The sequence below is a fragment of the Lissotriton helveticus genome, chromosome 12 (genome assembly GCF_964261635.1).
Source record: "Lissotriton helveticus chromosome 12, aLisHel1.1, whole genome shotgun sequence".
Taxonomy (NCBI): Eukaryota; Metazoa; Chordata; class Amphibia; order Caudata; family Salamandridae; genus Lissotriton; species Lissotriton helveticus.
Genome location: NC_136073.1, coordinates 332,959,072 through 332,980,473, shown reverse-complemented (window position 1 = coordinate 332,980,473; position 21,402 = coordinate 332,959,072).

Sequence of the window (21,402 nt, the reverse complement as noted above, 5' to 3'; positions counted from 1 at the left end):
AACATAGCAGTGTTTTTTCCTCGTGAGCGAGCAAAATCCACCCCCGGCTTATCTCAACACTGTTGTCAGATTTCTCAACGTGGGTGGTCGCGGATGGTTGCTTCCGTTCACATTGAGAAAGCTGCTGCTCGAGTACAAAATCTACTCGAATGACAAGAAAAGAATAACCCCCTCTTGCGCTGCGCATTGTGCCCTTCGCACTGATTTTATAGCACGGCACAAAGACCTGGTGCTAAAAATCAATGTGAATGACATGGCCAAATACACTCCACCACTTGTGGAACTCTGTGTAGCACGGCAGAGTTTTTTGGTCACTTTGTGGAGTTTCACATAGCGGAACTCCTAAAAACTCCACCCACAACTACTGTTAAGTCCATGCCATGCAGGAAAGGGGGTGCATGTAGGGCCCCCTCTGTTTCCTCACTGCCAGACTTTCATGGCGTGAACACCAACATGAAATACTGGTGGTGAGGTAAACCCATATTATGCTTGGTGGGGCTGCAATGGCCTTGCCAAGCATATTGTGGCCTCTCACTGCCGCACCACCAACAGGGAACCATTGCGATGGCAGAGGTGCTATGGAGGTCTGACAGCCCTAGATGTAATATGGCGGTAAGACCACTAGTAAGGAAGTCCCTGACTGCCACCGCACCTCCACTACAGGTTCGGTGTTCCATCATAATCAGGCCCATAGCCTTAGGTCTTTGAGAACCGTGAAACAAGACTGCCTCAGGATAATAATAACAACTAGCAGCCCGCCCCAGTGTTTCTCGGGGCAGAAGGGGGCTGGGGGCAGCATTTCAGGCTTGCGTGCACTCCCGCCCCGGCCCCCGCCCGCCACGACATTTTCCGTGTCCCGGAGCCTGAGCCTTACCTCAGCCGCCATTGTTCAGGGCCAACCTCCCGCCCCTCTCCCCCTCCCGCCCCGGCCCCGGCCCCCTCCCGCCCGTGTCCCGGAGAGCCTGAGCCTTACCTCAGCCGCCGGTCCTGCTCCCGGCGCTTTTCCTTCTGTAATTCACCGTTTGCTACCTCCCGCTCCCCGTGCATGAATCAGCACCAGTCACTCCAGGACTCACCCCCGTCCGCGCTCTAAGGGATTGTCCAGTCATGCTCCAGGCGCCCCGCCCGCACAGGCCGCCACTTCACCCAGGAGCAAGCAGGCAGTCCTCCCAGCAGGTGGCGATCTTCCGTCAATGGGCACGCTCCGCAGAGCTGCACAGCCTCGGACACCCCGGGCAGCACGATTCGCCGCCATTTCAGGAAGTGTTGCCAGGGAGCACAAATGATGTCATCACGCAGACGTCGCGGCCGGCGCTACTTGCAAGGGACTACTTTATTTTTATTTCTAAATTTTTTATACAACGTATAATTTTTATTTTTAATAGCCTATGTCCTTCTGCTTGCCCTGAGGTTTTCAAAGATGTCTTGGGTGTTTGGATTGGTGGTGTACTTTTCGAGTTTACCTGGCTCAAAGGACACAGTTCTCTCTTTATAATAGTAGTATAGATTACATACCTCTAATACCTTCACATCTGCTGCTCTCCTGAAGGAGACCACACATAAAAGTGTTGCCAACTTAGGGACAATTTACACAGATATAAAAATCTATTTGAAGGTCATTCTGCAATTGTCCTGAAAATTAAATTTACATTCCACATAGAATTATTTTGTCATGTAGATGGTCTATGCTTCTTAATGCCTTACATAACCCTGCAGTCCAAGGCCTCTCGCCCAATAGAATAGCCGACTGATAACAACTAATTGTCCTATATGGCAAAGCTTTCCCAAACACCATTCTTTCAAAATTGGTCATTTCCCTACAGAAGAGATCCAAACCTCTCTCCAAATACCATATATCATGAAGTCCATATTCCAACATATCTCCGTCTTGTTTCTGGAATCCAGGACTCTCTGAGTAGCTCAAAAGCTTCTTTCGAAAGACCTTCACACTAGTTACTCCCCTGACCAAAGGATACTCCTCTCCTTCTGAACCTACCAACAAGCCCCGAAAACAGAGGGATCAAAAAAAGGCTCCTCCACAGCCAATTTCATCTCTCTAGGAAACCAAGGTTTATTCATCCAAAAAACGGTCACCAGAGCCACTTTGCATTTCTACCTTTGTATCAAGAGAACCATCATTTGAGTCATAGCAAAAGGAGGAAACAAATAACCTTCAAATCCTCTTCAATATTGTTGCAAAGCATTCACTACTTCTGCCTGAGGCCTTCAACTGAAATACCTCCAGAGCTAACACATTAACAATCTGCTGATTAAGATTCCAATTGCTAGAGTCCCTCAGATACCTACAATTGAATCCACAACAAAATTGCTTTGACCTGAAAAATATTCTGCACATAAATATACTCTGTGTTGCATACAAGAATACCATAGTTCTCTGGCCAACTCTGAGAGAGCATGTGACTTGCTGCCACATACCTGTTTATGTAGGACACCTCAGAACACATTGTCCATCTTCCAACAGAATATTGCAACATCTCAAGAGACTTTTCAACACTCTTTTGAGCAAACAAATCAGTTTCATCGCTACACAGTTGACACGTAACATTTTCGGTTCCAGTTTTCATCCGCTACTTATTTTCTGTTGGCCCAGCCAGTCTCCCCAACCATACAAACTAACATCAGTTTCCAAATGAAAATTTGTCACAATACCAAAAATTGCTCAACCATTCCAGGACTCTGAGTTTTGAAGCCACCAAATTAGCTCGTCTTGCTTCGTATGAGAGACATATTTGGTCCCCATACTACAAACCTTTCTTTAGACTTTTCACCTTTAAATGTTATAGTTCCCTGTAATGCAGAGGTCCAGAAATGTAACTGAATCCGGCTATTAAACACATTAATACACATTGTATTAAACTCATTTAAACTAAAATCATAACAATTCAACATTTGTGATTTGGATCTGACCTAGTACTCATTAATTCTTAACATTATTTGGCACACAAAAATATGAACTTCAAAAAACTCTTCCAAATCGAAAAATGTATGTTCCATCATAAAGAACATTTCACTCGGCTCTTACTCCACATAAGGAAGCTCCCAGAACTGATTTTATAACCTTATACCACCCATAGGACTCATTAATTCTTTGTTAACTTTCCCCACTTGTCCTTGAAACTTCTCAAACATCCCTTATCTTTGAAGGGAAGGACCAATAGGATAGGTGTCTTTGTACTTACTTTGCCTCTGGGTGAATGTCTGTGCTCTCCTTGGAAGAAAAAACCTGTTGCAGATCCGAAAGCCCTGAATAGTCCCCTTCATTGTATCTGATGTTGGGGCTTGAAAGGCAGGTACCTGGAGAATTGTTCCCTTCCGTTGTCCCTGGCACAAACACCTCCTCTGAACACTATTTTCAAGGAAAATTGTGCTTTAGCTAATGTCATAAATGCTGACAGTTATTTTCCCACACTTTTGATTAAACCACATCCGAAAACTATCCCTTCAAAACCTCAACTGGTTCTGTTTTTACAAAGTTACCTAGCTTATGACTATTTCTCATCAGAATTACCTTATGTCACTCAGTGGACAAAGCTGCATTAGCATATCCCAAAAAACATATTGCATGCTGGCCCCATCCTCTAAAAAGTATCCACACTACCATTAGAGTGTGCCTCATCAGTCACATCAAGAATAAAGCAAGAGGAGTAACCATATCCTGTAGATTGTCCTTGAAATATTTAAAAACTCCCTCTAACTCTTTCCTTGTAACTCGTCCTAATTAAAAGGGAATTTTTTTTAATCTGGATCAAGCTCTAGGGTAGTGCATGCTTTAGTATTAATAACAGGATACAAACGTTCAGCTTTCATCTCTTCTTGGCTTCTTTTTTAGGTCTCTGAATCCAGCGTATAATAAAGAGAGAGCACAACCTGAAGGCCAACAGTCTGCACTCCTACAATATCTTATCATGTGAGGCATAACATATCTTCCTATTTGAGAGCCCTTAACAGCATCTCTTTGCTTACTAGTCATTTCCTTCCAATCCTTGTCCAAGTCTCGATCCTTATATAATGAAATATCAAAAACATCTTCATCAGCTCATACTTGTCACAATCAAAAACACCCCAAAGTGACTCAATGTAATCAACAGGTCTAGCCTGATTCTCTTTTTTGCTGCCAAGGACACTTTTCTGTGTGCCTCAAGAGACACAAATTAGCTCTGTGGATCTAAGGCCATCTCCCTCTCAGGAAGACAAATCTCCTCTTTTTTCTTTTTTTGGTGTCCCCTCTTCATCTTTCTCTTACCACTGCTTTGAGCTCTCCCTCATCTAATGACCAAATTTCCTCCTCACCATCATTAGATCTAGACCTCCATCTCTTACACTGTAAATTTCAATTTACTGTCTCCTTCAAAGAAGACTGCCTTTTACTTTCAGTCACCTTTCTGACGATTGCCTCCTGTACTCCCTCATTTGAAACTGAAGCCTTCTCCATCTCAGTATCATTAAAACATTAATATTATTAAATATCCTAAATCAACATTATTTCGTAGGAAATAACAGGAGAAAACAAAAGAAATGCTGATGGAAATTTCAGCTAACTGTCAAACCAGCGGCAGACAAGCACTAATGAGTTACAAGTGTAACTATTGAAAATATCTTTCCCAAAACAAATATGGTCGCAGCACATGCCTGACATAGTATGTCATACCTGACTCTCGCAGGACTGTAATCACCGGAATCACGCATTCCTGTCCTTGGCTAAAAGAGGCTCAACTTTTCCTTCCAATTCTCGGAACGCAGGCAGGATAGCCCCCTCCTGGTTTTGAAAGAAAGAAAATGCTTGATCAAGACTATGCTTAACCAAAACAACAGAAAGTCAACTCACCAAAAAAAGTAATAACCTAAGTCAGATAAAAGACAAACTCTGCTTCAATTTGGCTGTACCCAAGCTCTTCAAAATGTTGTTTATTTAATCAAACCTAACCAGAAATAATCATTCATAGAAATTGGGAATCTCTTCCCAAGCAACTAAACTAAATTCAAAAACCATTGCTTAAAACATAATGAACTATTCAAAGAATTTTCAATTAGGAATACTTATCTGAGGAGCATCAAGAATACAAAGGGGGAGATACGTGTTGTCAAGGGGATTATATTGAAGTGTTTGTTTATTCTAATTCCAGAATGTTTAGTCTGGTTAATTTTTTGTCTGAATGCTGGTAACTTTGGAGCAGAAATAAATGGGTTCATGCATAATGCTAGCCTCTAAACATGACAAGAAATAGTTTTACAGCATTCACAATCAGATTTGCTATGATTGGAAGAGTTAGGGCATAATATGTGTAATATCATAATACATCTCAATTATACCGCTTGTTCTTCATTGAAACAATTTGCAAACATTATAAGTGTCCATCTTTAAAGTAATTAGGGGCACTGTTTCCCTTTCTTCACAAAGCCCTAACATTCAGAGAAATGTATTCAATGACAGCTAGAGGGGACTCTAGTCACAACACAATTTAGGAAATGTAAACTACACATACTTTTCTTATATTATACTATTGACTTATACAACCAGGAGTACGGATAGGCGTAAAATCCGTTCCGTTTGCGGAATTTGCGGATTTTCTGCAATTTCGCGTTCCGCGAATCTCACGAAATTGCAGAAAAAATCTGCGAAATCGCGTTCGGGACAGATTTTCAAAAACAGAAGTACATGAAGCACTTACAGGGTTACGGCAGGAACCCAAGTTGAAGCTAATTTCTTTGTAACCATTTACAAAATGTAACCCTGTAGGTGCTTCCTGAGCGGCGCCTCCAGAGTTGTTGCCTACTATTCTCTGACCCTTCTCTGACCCTCGAAGCAGGGTCAGAGAATAGTTACAAGTATGGCACAATGCTCCAAGCTGTCACAAAAATTAAACCACAACAGGAAGCACTTACAGATAAGGAAGCAGGTGACGACTTGAAGCTTCAAATTCAGTAACACATTAACCAGCCCCCGGTTGAGGCTGTGCAGGTGTGCTTTCTCCCCATAACCTACAGTGGTGAACCAGAGGGTGCTGTGATGAACCAGAAGGTGCAGTTATGAACCAGAGGGTGCTGTGATGAACCAGAGGGTGGCAGTGGTGAACCAGAGGGTGGCAGTGGTGAACCAGAGGGTGCTGTGATGAACCAGAGGGTGGCAGTGATGAACCAGAGCGTGGCAGTGATGAACCAGAGGGTGACAGTGATGAACCAGAGGGTGGCAGTGGTGATCCAGAGGGTGGCAGTGATGGACCAGAGGGTGGCAGTGATGAACCAGAGGGTGGCTGGGGTGAGCCAGAGGGTGACAGTGATGAACCGGAGGGTGGCAGTGGTGAACCAGAGGGTGGCAGTGATGGACCAGAGGGTGGCAGTGATGAACCAGAGGGTGGCAGGGGTGAACCAGAGGGTGCTGTGATGAACCAGAGGGTGGCAGTGATGAACCAGAGGGTGGCAGTGGGAAACCGAAGGGTGGCAGTGATGAACCAGAGGGTGGCAGTGATGAACCAGAGGGTGACAGTGGTGAACCAGAGGGTGCTGTGATGAACCAGATGATGGCAGTGATCAACCAGAGGGTAGCAGTCGTGAACCAGAGGGTGGCAGTGATGAACCAGAAGGAGGCACTGGTGAACCAGAGGGTGCTGTGATGAACCAGAGGGTGGCAGTGGTGAACCAGAGGGTGACAGTGATGAACCACAGGGTGGCAGTGGTGAACCAGAGGGTGGCAGTGATGAACCAGAGGGTGGCAGTGGTGAACCAGAGGATGACAGTGATGAACCAGAGTGTAGCAGTGATGAACCAGATGGTGGCAGGGGTAAACCAGAGGGTGGCAGTGGTGAACCAGAGGGTGTCAGTGTGAACCAGAGGGTGGCAGCGGTGAACCAGAGGGTGGCAGTGATGAACCAGAGGGGGGCAATGATGAACCAGAGGGTGGCAGTGATGAACCAGAGGGTGGCAGGGGTGAACCAGAGGGTGGCAGTGGTGAACCAGATGGTGGCAGTGATGAACCAGAGGGTGGCAGTGGTGAACCAGAGGGTGCTGTGATGAACCAGGGGGTGACATGGGGTGAACCAGAGGGTGGCAGTGGTGAATCAGAGGGTGGCAGTGATGAACCAGAGGGTGGCAGTGATGAACCAGAGGGTGGCAGGGGTGAACCAGAGGGTGCTGTGATGAACCAGAGGGTGGCAGTGATGAACCAGAGGGTGGCAGTGGTGAACCAGAGGGTGGCAGCGGTGAACCAGAGGGTGCTGTGATGAACCAGAGGGTGGCAGTGATGAACCAGAGGGTGGCAGTGGTGAACCAGAGGGAGCTGTGATGAACCAGAGGGTGGCAGTGATGAACCAGAGGGTGGCAGTGGTGAACCAGAGGGTGATGTGATGAACCAGAGGGTGGCAGTGATCAACCAGAGGGAGGCAGTCGTGAACCAGAGGGTGGCAGTGATGAACCAGAGGGTGGCACTGGTGAACCAGAGGGTGCTATGATGAACCAGAGGGTGGCAGTGATGAACCAGAGGGTGACAGTGATGATCCAGAGGGTGGCAGTGGCAAACCAGAGGGTGGCAGTGATGAAGCAGAGGGTGGCAGTGATGATCCAGAGGGTGGCAGTGGCGAACCAGAGGGTGGTAGTAATGAACCAGAGGGTGGCAGTGATGAACCAGAGGGTGGCAGTGATGAACCAGAGGGTTGCAGTGGTGAACCAGAGGGTGTTGTGATGAACCAGAGGGTGGCAGCGATGAACCAGAGGGTGACAGTGATGAACCAGAGGGTGGCAGTGTTGAACCAGAGGGAGGCAGTGGTGAACCAGAGGGTGGCAGTGATGAACCAGAGGGTGACAGTGATGAACCAGAGGGTGACAGTGATGAACCAGAGGGTGGCAGTGATGAACCAGAGGGTGGCAGTGGTGAACCAGAGGGTGCTGTGATGAACCAGAAGGTGGCAGCGATGAACCAGAGGGTGGCAGTGGTGAACCAGAGGGTGCTGTGATGAACCAGAGGGTGGCAGCGATGAACCAGAGGGTGACAGTGATGAACCAGAGGGTAGCAGTGGTGAACCAGAGGGTGCTGTGATGAACCAGAGGGTGGCAGTGATGAACTAGAGGGTGACAGTGATGAACCAGAGGGTGACAGTGGTTAACCAGAGGGTGGCAGTGGTTAACCAGAGGGTGGCAGTGGTGAACCAGAGGGTGGCAGTGATGAACCAGAGGGTGGCAGTGATGAACCAGAGGGTGGCAGTGGTGAACCAGAGGGTGGCAGTGATGAACCAGAGGGTGGCAGTGATGAACCAGAGGGTGGTGCTGCTAAACTGCCCAGGAGCCCTGTGGGAGTGAGCTCCTGCTGCTGAGCTGGCCAGGGGTTGTGAGCCCACGCGCTACTGAACTGCCCTGGGGTCCAGTGGGTGTTAGCCCCTGGGGGCTGAAAAACCCCGGAGCCCTCACAGTGTGAAAATCATTTGTGCTCAATTGCCTGGGAGCCCTCTGGGTGTGAGCACACATTGTGCTAAGTGTCCCCCTGCCCCCAGTACATATATACCCGTACCGCACAGCACCATTATGCTCTTGCACCATGAAGTCCGGTGCATGGATGCTCCTGATCCGTGTAGGTGGTGCAGTCAAAATGTAAAGTCATAACTTGCTACACAGCACCAATAAACACGTGTCCCCCCTGGCACCGGTATGTGCATGTACCAGGCATGGAGCACCCGCATGCCACTGCACCCTACTGCCCAGCACCAGCATATGCCTGTACGGGGCAGTTTAGTATGAGATGGGACATTGTCCAGCAGCAGCAGCTGCATGCGCCTGAACCCACTGAGCAGGATCAGAATGTCTTTGTACCAACACGCGCAGCAGAGCTATCTTTGACATCTGAAGGATTCTGGGGTCCTGTGCCAAACGTATTTTTGCATCCATGAGTTTCCCGAGCGCCATCCCCGTGTAGCTCCTGTGACCAGTAGGCTGCTTTCTCCTCATCTGCTGCTCTGCTCGGTCTCTGACTCTTTATAAACAAGATGCATGTGAACTCGCATAGAAACCCCGCCCGTTTGGCCCCATCCACCACACACTAGCGGTATGAAACGTCTTCCCGCCCGTCCCCACTATAATGGCCAGCTCACTCAAGGGACCTTGGCGCCTTTTGGCGCGCTGGCAAAGTTATAGGCACACGTGGTCACATATTTGTGCAAATGGCACAAAAATCCGCGAGTTCGTGGGAAAATTCGCGAACTCGCTGACTTTTTTTGCAATTTCGCACAAATTTCACCCATACTCAATGAAAACTACGAGCTGCCCCAGGCACCGATTACCAGGCATACTACTGGGAATGTCATATGACTTTTCATGGGGGATCCTATTTCTGCTGTGCAGGCAGCTGTGCTGTGTTCGCTACAGAAAAGAAGTCTGCACACAGGGGATAGGATCCACCATTCAAATGCACACTTTTTTCCTAAAAGCCATTCGCCTACACTCTCAGCAAATCTGGCAGTGATCCTTTATACTTTACTCCATGGAAGTAAAGGCATGCCGGCCCTGTGCTGGTGTAAATTTATACGCCTTCCAGGTGGAATCGCAGGTAGGAATACTTTTGTGAATTATTGGAAAGTATAAAAAAGTAAATTTTGTTATAAAAGTAGGTTTGTGACAGAATTTACCTTTTTGAAGAGAGCCTAAATTGTGGTGATGGTGTCACATGTACAGTTAATGTAAATTATTTGCAAAATCCTGACAGTTCAGTTGTGCCATGTTGCAAGAAAATATATATCAATTTACACAAATAGACACGTGGGACTCATTCAGATCCAGAGGACTCATCCAAAGGTATGTGGGCTCTGTAATACACTGAAAAATATACTTTTTACTATAGACAATAATGAATAATGTGCTGTGCAAAGTGAGAATTCCCATTATATATGTATTGTATTCAGACATACAAACATGGTGTGAAAAGGTGAATAAATAGTGCAGACGCAGCAGGGCTTGCATTATGATTAAATTAACAACTTTCAAAATACAAGGACACTGTACAAAACCCAATGATTGTGTAGTCTGCTCATTTCAAGTAAATCTAGGGAAGTGCCCATAAAATTAGCAAGACCTTCATGTTATTTTGTAGCTGTCGACCGATTGGGGTGTGTCGATGTTTTGACTCCAATTTTTAAGGGTCTGCTCAGGACGTCTCATCATTGATGAAGCAAGGCTAGGCACATAAAGAAACTGCATTTCACGACATACTAGGTATCTAGGGGAAGCTTGCATATGTGTTTTTACTAACAGTAATCGCTTGCACTAAAAAGGCTGCTGCTACGTGGGATTTCTTATTGCGCATGCGTCTGTCATACTCACGTGAGAAGACATATTATCTAGCTTGGAGGGAAAACTTTTGCTTCTGCGCACTAGAACTAAGATGGCTGCTCTGTGTCTTAACGTGCAAGAAGCTTGCATCACTGCTTTTGTTAAGCTGTTCATTCTGCCTAATCTTTAATGCTATAGATAAAATAAAGTAATGAGAATAGAGTAGAGATAAGTGGTATACAATACATTCATTTATTCTGTGTTCTAAAACTGTTTCTTTTCTATTTTTTTATGTAACGTAATCTTGGGCCTGGGAGGTGTTATTACTCCATCTTGAAACCCCACACTGCGCATGTCAAACTCCTGAAGGAGCTGAAGTCATTTGTTACTGAACCAATGCCAAGCTATCATCACACTAGAAGATGCGCCTGGGAACCTGACTTGATGACCCCAAGCGGAAGACAAACTGTTAACATTGTATTTCTATAAGAATATCCATTGTTAGGTGGAATAAAGATGCATGGGAAAACTAAATTGATAGGCGGGAACGCTGACTTAATATTCTGGAGAAAAAGTTTCATTTGAGTATGGTGTGATGATCTCTCCCCTTCTTTTGTCCAATCAAATTGGGGATCCTTACACTTGCAACATTGGGGGGTGGAACACTGCCCTGAAAAATAGTATAACTACGGTAGGCTTAGCTAGTTCATTTGTCCGACTTGTCCAAATAGCTGACCTGTCACTGACCCAACGCACTCAATAGGTGATCGGGAGCAGAGGTGCTGGTAGAGCCCTCTGTCAGGCGATTCAATAACCCAATCGGGGTTTGGGAACTGGGTGCAGGCGGAGCACTATGTCCAAAGACTTTTCTGACCTTGTCGGGGTTCAACTTTTAGCTGCAGAGAGGGTCCAACGCAGCCGTTTGTCCTTTAGCAGCGGGTGCCGGTTCTAGCCTGAGGTGGTCCTGTCCTGATCCAATTTGGTCCGTACTTGTTCTGATTCTGGTTTGCACATGTTCTTTCCTGCTTGTACCTGCATCTTGGGGTTCTGTACTTTATCCCAGCCCGTATCCAGGGTTGGTCTTCACACCACTTAATTATAATTAATGTGGGTTCGTCATCGCACTGTTTTCCCTTCTTTACCCTTCCTATGTTTCAATGCTTAATGAAAGTTTCTAATTTTATTTCATATTAATCATATTCTTGCTGATCGATCAAGTTTCAATTAATGTAGTATGGACATTGACATTTAATAATTTTCATAGATAAAGAGTTTAAACCTTTCCCGAGTTTGTGGTTACTATTATTACAGGAAATGTTATTTGCTACCTATTTTCCAGCTAACTCCCTGATCCAATAGGTCTCTAGGTACCGGTGACTAGGATTGGTAAGTCAAATGGTATAGGACCTGAATGGTTAAACAAAATTTTGATCGAGCGTAGGTTTACCTGTTCAAAGTATGTATATGTAGATTTATGGGCCCAGGTGAGTATGGTAAAATCTCAGGCAGGTGAGCCCGTGCTCTATCACCAACTACCACACATATATGAGTAGGGAACAAAGAATGGGAGTCCCTAAGTATTAGCATTAACCACAATAAAAATTCAAGAAATTAAATAAATAGGGTGGTAGCTACCACCTCAACTGTTACTCACCAGCTTGGTGTAGATACTGCAAACAACCTGTCCATCAATCATTCTAGTAAATGTAAATTGATACTTGTATAGCGCACTACTCACCCGCAAGGGTCTCAAGGCGCTTGTACGAATACCGCTGTGGAACCCATCCTGGCTTTCCCTGTGAGTTGTCCACTCCTGGGCACCCATAAGGTGGAGGCCAGGCATCCTTAGCATTGTGGGGGCTGTTGTGGAGATTAAGCAAGCTATTGCCCAGAGTTGCAGAGTGGGACTCCATGATTGGAATAGGCACCGAGGCGAGAATGATCAGGTCCATGGAATTTTTGAGCTCAAGAACCGCTGAGGCGGGGAATTGAACCCTGGTACCGGGCTAGACCTCTGCATCAGGGTCTGCCGCTCTAACCATTGAGCCACACTTCTCCACAGACATTCTAGGACAGAATCAAAGGTGTCAAGAGTTCTTCCTCAGTGCTACATCACCAAATGGCCTAACTCTATTTTTCCACCACTGTGAATATGGGAACTCAATCTTGTAGTGTAGTTCCTATATTCCCAATAGGCTCTGCGCATTGGAATAATATATCCTATAGATTTGACTTAGGACTTAGGTCGACTAGGTCTCTATTGAATATATTAGACTTAATTGTGAGTGCCAGCTAGCTCAGAGGTCACTAGAAACTTTCTCGAATACACAAGAAGGGATTAGTTTCTGACAATAGCATAAACATGACAACTTTGTTTCCCCAAGAATAAAACTGATCTTCAGAGTCGTGGAAAGAATAGATAGATATTTCACTCAGTCAATCGTGCATACTTCGTTTCATCAGATGTGCAGAGAAATAGAGAGACGGGCATTTTCAATAAAAGGATTTATTGAACAGTCTTCTTCCTAATGCAAGTAAAGTGAACTGCTACAATCGTAATACTGGTTACAAAGTAAAATCCGTACAGTAAAAAGAGTATTATAAAATAATGCTGTAAAAGCATTGTATGGTTCCTAGACCATAGATAAATACATTCATAAATAACAAAGCTAAAAAGTACTCAACTGGTGCTTCTAAAATACACCTACCCCAATGTACCTAACCTAAGTCTAGTACGAGGGAAGAAGTAAATGAGGTGTAGCATAGGTTTAATTTGTCTTTGGCAAGAATCTAACCAAGATTTCTCTTAGGGTCTAATCAGCTCCGTACCTTGGCTTTAGAATGAAGGAGGTCTGGTATCTCTGTCTCGAGACTCGATTTCCCAACACCCCGCGAGTGGAGCTTGGAGACACTGGAGCTGAATTCTCAGCGAGAGAAAGGACAGCTTCTCTGTCAGTGCGTCAGCTGGAGGGTCGGCTGCCTTCGGCACTTGCTGTAGCGAGCTGCGTCGGGCAAGTAGATAGTCGAGCTGCTCCGAACCACCGTGTGTTTGCTAGGGAAGTGTAGGGATATTTATACCTTGAAGGTGCCTAGTTTGACGTAAAGTCGGACACAATAACATCACCAAAGAACCCCAAGGGAATGGTAGTTCTTTGAAAACGCCTTCATTTCTAGGACAAATCAATATTCAAGTGAGGGGATGTCCCTGACTGCTGAAGCCGAGTTTTCCAAGTAATCGTTGTGGCTTTTTGCAACTAGTGGAAGTAGCCATGCCTGTATTGGGACTGGATGGGTTATGTCTAAATATGGGTATGATTTCTGTGCCTATATAAGGGCAATGTGAATTATAGCCATATAAGGGCATGAATCCGTAAATTTACGCTTGATTCTAAAATGCACCCACTCCACTTTATTATGTTTCATATTACTAACGTCTTTAAGCAGCTTTAAACATATCTAAAGCAAGATGTGTATAAAATTCCTCCCAAAATACATAGAATGCATTTGGAATGGTTGTACACGGAAGAAGAGCATTGTGCAGTACACATTTAAAAAGAAATATCATCATTCAAAGCATGTACTGTGAAACTTATAAAACAATGCTTTACCAGAATGAGTCATGAAATAACATTGATGAAATGGCTCTTAAATACAGAAGAAAAAAAAAGGAAAAAAAATCGAGACCATTCCTTGACGGAATATATTGTTTAGGTTGTGGACAAGGTTAAATATTGTCTCTTGGAAGTGTTTAAAAGATTTCTGGTTCTCTAAGAATAGTTCTATTTTAAGCAGATTACTTTGTGCCAAAAAAGTTCAATTTTGAAAAAAGTCAAATCGTAGAAAAAATAGAGTTCTTAAAGTTGGAAGTTTTGTTTTGAAAAGTGAAGGTAGAAAACAGAGTCCCATAGAACGCTGTGCGCTAACTTCAAAAGTCATTCTCGTTGTTCGGAGAAAACATTAAATCTTCTAAGCTGGCAAAGAAATCGTCTACCACAGTAGGTGAAAGTTGGACCCCTTCATTAAGTAAACTGGAAGCACAAAAATGTGAAGCATCGCCGTCAGCGTTAGCCGCATTAGCAATGTTCGTTGGAGATGGAGATGGTACCTGTGTGCCTGTCGATCCACGTATCTCACAGTCAGCAGATTGCGTCTGTGAGATCTCAATCAATGCCGTCATCAGGATTGGTAGCCGCTGGGGACAACACGATGCATGGGCCGTTACTGAACCAAGCAGTGGTTCAACATCCGTTGGCAGTGCTGATGGAAGTGTTAGACAGACGTCCAACACGCATTCTTCTCCACATAGCAGGCATCGTAGAACAGGTAAGAGGCAATCTTGCCAGATTGGTCGGAATGATAGGAACCATGTGGTATTCAGGTCTCTTAACCGAGCCAGGCCCAGGATCTGTATTATGCGCTCATGACACTTCCTTGCCAGGAGAGTGTTCTCGATGGTAATCTGGGTGTCGTTGCTGACCGGATTTGCCATATTGGAGCAGAAGGAACAAGAATAGTATTCCTGCTACGAGTCCCAAAATGAGAGGCAGTCCGCCGAACACAGAGTGCACGAAGTTTGGAAAAATGCTGAGGACTGCTTTAAAAGGTGCTAACAGTCCCGAAAAAACTGTCTTAAATACATGTACAATACCACTGGTATCAGACATGTTTAAGATATGACCTAACATTTCTACGAAATATATTGGACAGTTTGTGGATAAAAGGGCATGTATCTCTGCAGAGGACCTTTCAACCTACAGTTCATACGTCTCTTTGGACGAGGTCAGTGGCAGTGTTTTTTGCAAAAGAATGCCTATCATTCTGCTTAAAGTATCAATTTGAATAGAAGCGATATTCAGTGAAGGCCATAGTAGAAACTCCCCATCTGTATTAGCTTCAGGAAACAATATTTGCTTACAACAAGTGACCCTGGCTGACACAGTTACGAGATAGGCTATTCCTGGCATCATTCCACAACAGCTGTGATCATTCAACATTATATAGCTCCCGTTAGAAAGCTGCCTAAAAATTGGATCTATCACTGCTGCTGGAGAACCTTGCAGGTGGCAGGATAAGTTGTTCGAAGAACCTTCACAGGTCCCGTGTAAATTAATACCCTGACATAAGAGTGTACCACTTAGTGCACTTTTGCATTGTATACCACTAAGAAATACCTCTTTTCCCCCACTCCAACATCTGTGTGTGTATGGTAATTCCCAGGTTGACTTTATGTATTCCTTACCCAACCTTTAATTCTCGGCAACTGGTATGTGTTTCAAACAGTATTGAAAGTTGAAAATTGTGACAGGCAGAGTGATTATCCCGTGTATTATCCATTCTGTTGCAGGCTTTTCCGAAACAGTTAATGGTTATCTTTCCAGTTGTTCAATGCTCAGCACCCTATAGTCGGCTCCTTTCTGTGCCAAAGTGATTTGTTTATCTGTAAGGTTAAATACAGAAAACAATGATGTGGTGTTTATTAGACGCCATGGCACATATCCAGAAAGAAGATTTTGCAACGTCCAGCCTAATGGCATTATAGAACGTAATTGTGACTGTCGATGCTGTACCATGAGCAAGTCCTGTTCCATTATGTCAATGGCAGGGGATACTATGTTGTCCAAAGAATAAATTCTGGATGACAGGGTCATTAACCCACTGTCAACTACAGAGAATGCTTTCTCTAAATGAATATGATCAATTTCTCGTATTCTTTCTGCAGTCTCTGCCTGTGTCTTTTTCCAAGCTTCATTTTAAATGGCATATATACCTATGTATATGAAACGTTTATGACGTCGTTTTGCCGGACCTTGTAAGAAGTCCCTTATATCAATTAAGTAAAGATAAGTGTTGTTTAACCTCGATGAGTGTAGATTTTTGTAGCCACTCAAGTCATAGTTTTCCTACACTGTATGTTGGTACTATCCCTGGATGTTGTCTCTGGACATATCTTGGATCTGGCCTAGTTACTATAAACCCTTGTGTCTTGTTCAGGAATCTATCTTGACAGTTATTCGTGTCTGTGGGCCGCCGCCAGATTAACAATTTTTTCCAATCAGGATCAGTTCTGTTTTTAAAATAGTTTTTACATCGACCCCTCCTTCTGAAGTGTTTTTGCTATCAGATGTAGGTGCAGGTATAGACAGTTTGTTCAAGGCTTTTATCTTTGCTAGGCCAAGGCAGGATGTCTGTTAAACAGTGTCATTCAAAAACATTATTTGTTCATGGATAATGCAGGCTCAAAATAAAGCTTATATTCCCTGCACTTGCCAGTCTTATGAGCCCCAGACAGTTTTTGTTTCTATGTTATCACTCCAGAAGTTGAAACATAACGATGACAGCTGTGCATAAAAGGTTGCTGAATACATTTGCTTTGTATTGGTTAACATACTTTTCATTCCTGTCTTATTAATATTTTTAAAGTAAAATGTTTCCGGATTTGTGGTATTAAAACCTGAGAAGTATGGACATTTTTCATAAAATGTTTTTGAGTTACCTTTTGGTGGTGTTGGACAATGTTCTCATTGATTGAAAGTATAAACATTTCTAGGGTTTGCAGATTTGTGCAAGTAATGATGACCATAGTGATTATAACAATACATTTGTGCATAATCTGATGAACCTTCTATGTATTCATGTTTTGTGAATTTAGCAGACATCTCTAAATCTGAAATCATATTATTAACAGTCTCAAAGTCCCAATCATCAGAAAACGTGCTTTGTGAAACAAAGTCACTCAAGGAAACCTTAAATTGATGTAGAATCTTCAGCAGCTCTGTCGGACCATAAATGTCATAATTAGTTCTATCCCATGCTTTACCACCAGGTATAGGAACGGTTGTGATGTTTACTGATGTCAAATCACTTTGTTCACAATGACATCATTTGTGTGGCCTCAGGAGCAAGTTGATGTTCTTACTTGCTGTGTCCATTTTACTATATTTTCTATTTATCAGCATCCCCAAAGTTAATACCATGATTAGCCAAAGTAGGCCAAGCAGAATCCAAAGTTCAACCCATGGTGAAACCAGATAAGTTTCTTCAAGTTGCTGAAATAGTTCTGTTACTTGATCTTTAAAAGTTTTATTTGCTGGCGTCATTTCAGGCTCACTGGGATCCTCAGGAAATGTATCAAAGTTGATAATAGCCAGACTCAGTTCTGTCAATTGTTGCAATTGCATCAGGATTATTTGAAATATCTCGGGGTACCGGATCCTTTTTCATAATAGTGTAGTCCGATGCAACATCATTGTAGACTGGAGTGTCTTGCCGAACTGTAATTTGAGTCTCAAGAGGCACAAGTTCCATAGCTTTATTGCTTAGTCCTTTGTTCTGTGCTGAGGAGTCTTCAAATGTTATTAGTCTCTCAGTCTGAACCTCTTGGATAGTAGCAAGATTTGGTCTTCTGTTACATCTTTGTAGTCCACTGGGCCTACTACTTATTATTGGCCACATGATGTGGTTTGACCAGGTCGATGGATAAAAACCTGTTCTCTTTTCTTCCAGCAAGAGGCGGCAGTAACACTGTTCTTGATCCGTGGATTGCTAGTACAGGTACTGATTTTCTGTAAGAAGGCCCAAATTCCTTCTTATCCGCAATCTTTTCTCTGACTAGATACCCAGTCTTTGGAATCCAGACAGGCCTTGCTGGGACAGGTGGTTCTCCTTCAGTGGTTGTTGGCTTCTGTATTGTGTTGCTTTGACTTCTTCTTTTCTCATTTAAGTCCTGCAAAACAGCCAAACGGTCTTTGATATCAAAAGGTTTTTGTTCCACCACTAAAGTGTGACGATCGAGGTCCTGGACAAGCATTCTGGTACCAAAAAGGATTCCATATGGAGTGATTCCATCCAGAGAATGTCTTGGCAGATTGTTTAAACTACATTGGCACCATCTCCTAAGCGAGTAGTGAAAAACCTGAAGGTCCTAATAGACAACAAACTCAACCTTGATGAGCACATGGCCACAACCAAATGCACTTGCTTTCATGCACTCAGTCTGCTTCGCAAAGTCTTTCATTTCCTCCCCACTTCCACCCGTAAAACTCTGGTTCATGCCTTAGTACTCAGTCGCCTGGATTTCAGTAGCCCTGCTGATCTCTGCCAAAGAAGCTGCCCTAAACAGCTTACAGGTGGTGCAGAACACAGCAGCCCGCCTGGTAACCAATGCACCATATCTAACCCCGTCACTGCCCTTGCTACGCAAGCTTCACTGGTGTCCCATCTGCAAAATAATTCAATTTGAAAATCTGCTGTTTGGTTTTTAAGGGCCTTAACCAGTGGGTCCCTTATATCTGGCTAACAAACTGTCCCGACATACATCATCGCGCACTCTCCGTTTCAATGGGAAAGGTCTTCGCGACACCCCCCGCATCAAGAAAACCAGATTGGGAGGCAAATCATTCTCCTATCAAGCCCCTCAACTCTGGAATCAGCTTCCACTGGACATTCGCCTCTGCACCAACTATCTAAGCTTTAGGAAAAAATTAAAAACCTCACTCTTTTAACTCCCACTGCCTCACCGGTATGCATTCTCAGCACGGAGATACCCCATGTGCGGTGATTCAGGTGCTTCACAAATGACATAAATAAATAAATAAAATTAGATGTTTGATCCACCCGTCACCCGAGCCTAATACCCTAGCTGTTATAGATTGCTTTATGTCCCGGTTTTTTCTTTCCACTACAGAATTTCCCTCAGGATGGAATGGACTCGAATACCGCAATGCAACGCCCAGATTGGCCATGGCCTCCTTGTAAGCTCAGAGCTAATGGCAGGACCCTGGTCAGAATGTAGCGTGCAGATTGCGTATGTGCAGATAAAGACTCTCAAATCTTTTGTAACAGTTTGGGCGTCAGCCGAGAGCTGAGTCCACATCCAAATGAATCTTGAGCATGAATCCACTGCGACCATGATATATTTGTAGTTACCATCCCTTTGTAAGGGACCACAGTGGTCTAGGTAAACACATGATAATGGTTTGTCTGAAATTAAAAGGGGCATCTGCGCCGGGCGTTTCACTGTTGAAACTTTCATTTTCTGGCAGATTTCACATTCCAAAACATAGTTTCTGGTCTGTTTCCTCATGTGCGGCCACGAGTATCTTTGTTTTAATAATGACACTGTAGCCTTTTGGTAACGTTTTACCGCTGTCTTTTTTGGAAGTGGTGACAGCCTGCATTATTTTGCTGTCTACTTTTGTTTTTGAACGAGTAATTGCAGCTACGGAAGCCATTTGCACAGCTGCCTTTACGGCTTCATCAGCCAATGAATTCCCTGCAACGTGAACACCATCACGCTGATGACTCAGTGTATGGATCATGTGAGTCGTTTGTAGTTCTTTCTGTAATTGAACTACTTGTTCCCAAAGCAACTTATGCTTGATCGTGCCACCTTTTGCATCTTTAAAACCATTTTCAACCCAGTTCTGCAAGTATTCATTGTAAGACTGGACGCAGTAATACGAATCACATACTATGAGTGTGGGGAATTTGCGATCAGTATTTTCAAGCCCCATCTTGAAAGCCTGTAGTTCAGCTCGCTGAGCTGTACGGTCTCTGAGAGATCGAGTTTTTGTGACCATCGGTCGGAATTTACCATCGCGCCAGCGACCTTTAACAATCGTGCATGCAGCACTATAAGCTTGTTTACCCCCAATTTTGGGTTGTGCTGATCCGTCTGTGTATATTATACATTCGTACTGTTCCAGAGGCAGAATCTCAGTTGGCAGAGGAAAGTCTTGTTCGTATTGTAGAAATTCTAGAGTTTTCAAGTAGGAGTAAAAAATGTATTCAACGTCTGTTGCATCAAGAGAGTTAACCCATTGTATCCATTTTGGACGTAAAGCCTTTGCATTCGGAATGCTTGCTTTTGTCACTGCCTCTAAGGCAGGTACAGGAGTACTGACCATAATGTGCTTACCCTGTGCGAGAGCTCTCTCTTTTGCTACTGCAGTTTCAACTGCTGTCAGAATTTTTTCTGTTGAAGTGAATTTAATTTCAGCTTGTGTGTACAAGTATGATTTGTAAGCAATTGGTACTTTTTCACCTTCATTAAAGGTTAAGTACGTAAATCCGCATCTTCCTGGGATTATTCTGATTACAAGGTTGGGTACGTTTACGCCTGCTGTAAATGTGATGTTGCTAACATGTCTGTTTGCACTGAACACAACATTTCTGTGTGTTCTTGAGTTCAATTTGTTGTTTTAAAATCAGGTTTGCTTAATTCGTAGAGAGGTTTAACCCTTTCTGCGTAATTTAGAATGTATGTTCTTCTGAAATTCAGAAAACCTAGAATTGACTATAAGTTTTTCAGCGTTTTTGGAGGATGGAGCAGAGCACATTTTTCTAAAAAGTCGGCTGCCAGGCTTTTGCCTTTACTTGATAACTCGTATCCTAGAAAAAGGACGTTGAAGTGGGCAATTCTTGATTTCTTAAACTTGAATTTATACCCTTCAGAGGCAAAGCCAAGTATTATGGTGTTCACCCGTTCAAGTGCCTGTCCAGAACATCATCTGTTAGATAGATGTCATCGACATAAGGTAATGCCTCATCATCATACGTTTGTAGTAACTCTGTTACTCTGGCTGAAAATAAACCTGGACTATTCTTGAATCCCTGGGGGAGACGACAGAAGTGACATTGTGTCCCAATAATTGAGAAAGCGGTCAAGTTCCTGCTTTCAGGTGCAATGTTTTGACAGAAAAAAACGTTAGAAATATCTAATGTGGTTTTATATTTTTTGCACACAATGTTATTCATGCGGTACTGTGTGCGTTTTGTACTGCAAAGGTTTTGTAACAAGAGTTTAAATGTCTGAAGTCCTGAACCAGACAATATGTATTGTCTGGTTAGGAGACAGGAAACAAAGGATTATTAATTGATGAGGTGCATGTTTCAATCACCCCTTGGTATTCAAGTTGATCTAAGGTCTCCCTGACCTGTTTTTAGCTTCTTGCTTAACTGGATACTGCCTCTGTGCAGTTGGTTGAGTTTTTAACTGGATTTTATGGTGAGGAGAATCCTCATCCCATCCTACATGATTTTTATATAATGCTGGAACCTGGGCTACTGGCCATTTTCTGGCATAGGTGTATTCTAAACGAATTTGAATAGGATTCAAGAAGGCTGGCATAATGA